Source organism: Chrysochloris asiatica, unplaced genomic scaffold (assembly GCF_000296735.1).
Source record: "Chrysochloris asiatica unplaced genomic scaffold, ChrAsi1.0 scaffold00075, whole genome shotgun sequence".
NCBI lineage: Eukaryota > Metazoa > Chordata > Mammalia > Afrosoricida > Chrysochloridae > Chrysochloris > Chrysochloris asiatica.
In genome coordinates this window covers 10,753,304-10,755,029 of record NW_006408593.1, presented here as the reverse complement: position 1 = coordinate 10,755,029, position 1,726 = coordinate 10,753,304, and positions in this window count along the sequence as shown.

Genomic DNA, 1,726 nt, shown 5'->3' with positions numbered 1-1,726 from the left:
CAAACGGCTTTGCAGTCTGGCGCATTAACCCACAGCGCCACACCAGAGTTTGTTGTTGTTGTTAAGTGCCATTGAGTCGGTTTCGACCCATAGCGACCGTGAACAGGGTTTCCGAGGCTGTAAATCTTTACGGGAGCAGATCGCCTCATCTTTCTCCCGCGGAGCAGCTGGTACTTTCGAACTGCGGACCTTGCGGTTCGCAGCCCGATTAGTAACCACAACACTACCAGAGCACCAGAGTTTAGGGAAGTAAAAATGGTGGAGAGGGCCTTACACATGGACAATGTATTAAAGGTGCAGCAAACCCTCAGGTTAAGGCCCATCGGACAGGGCTGTGTTACAAGCACGGGTCTCCTGTCTGTCTACTCGTTCATTAGACAACATACTAACTAATTGGCCCTGATTTAGGGCAGGAGATCAATCAACGGGACAACAGACCCCCTCCCTCCCTCCCTCCCTCCCTGAGAGACCTACACTCCAAACTGGAGACTCAGCCAATCAAAAAACAAAATCCAAACTCACTACCATTGTGTGCACTCCGGATCCTAGCGACCCTATAGGACGGGGTAGAAGTGCTCCCTAGGGTTTCCGAGGCTGTAAATCTTCAAGGAAGCAGACGTCTGCATTTGTCTCCCTGAGAGTGGGTGGTGGGTTAGAATCACCAACTCTTCAGTCAGTAGGCCAATTCTTAACCCCCCGCATCACCAGGACTTCTCAAATAAGACTAGGAGGGACAACTATATAAACTATAAAAGAATGTAAGTGTGAAGGGGGGAAACAAGGCAAAGGAAGGAGCATGGCGTGATGGTAATTTTAGATGAGGTGGGCAGAGAAGGTTTCCTAGAGGCAAGGTGAAGACCTGAAAAAGGAACCAGTTCATTTCCTTCCATATCCTCTAGATGGCAGCATTTCCCATGCAACAGCTTGTGTGTTCTTTCTAGCCCTAGAGGCCTATGCCCTGGGAAGCTTGCTTAAATCTGTCTCTCTGGGGATCACAGTTGGTTAGCCAATCTAGAAACATCAGTTAAACCCATGAATCTTAGGAACCAATACATGAAAGATTTCTGGCTTTCTTCTTCTATAGGAGCTGGATAGACAGGTATGTTTAGTTCGTGAAAATCCACTAAGCTATGCTTATAACTGATGAAGATCAAAGACCACAGCCTTCCGTATGGATTGCACCTCAATGTAAAGAAAATGACAGTCCTCACCACTGGACCAATCAATAACACCATGATAGATGAAGAAAAGATTGCAGTTGTCAGACATCATTTTGCTTGGCTCCACAATCAACACTCATGCAAGCAGCAATCAAGAAATCATGTGACGTATTGCATTAGGCAAATTCTTCTGCACGAAACATCTTTAAAGTGTTCAAGAGCAAAGATGTCAGTTTGAGGACTGAGGTTTGCCAAACCCAAGCCATGGCATTTGCAATAGCCTCATTTGCATGTGAAAGTTTTACAGTAAATAAGGAAGACAGAAGAAGAAGAGATACATTTGAGCTATGGTATTGGGGAAGAAAATTAAAAGTGCCATGGCCTGCTAAAAGAAAAACCAATCTGTATTGGAAGAAGTACAGCCAGAGTGCTCCTTGGAAGTCAAGATGGCAAGACTTTGTCTCTCAAACATTGGACATATTATCAGGAGGGACTAGTCCCTGAAGAAGGACATCGTACTAGGTAAAGTGGAGGGTCAGCAAAAAAAAGGGAGACTTCCCCCCCCC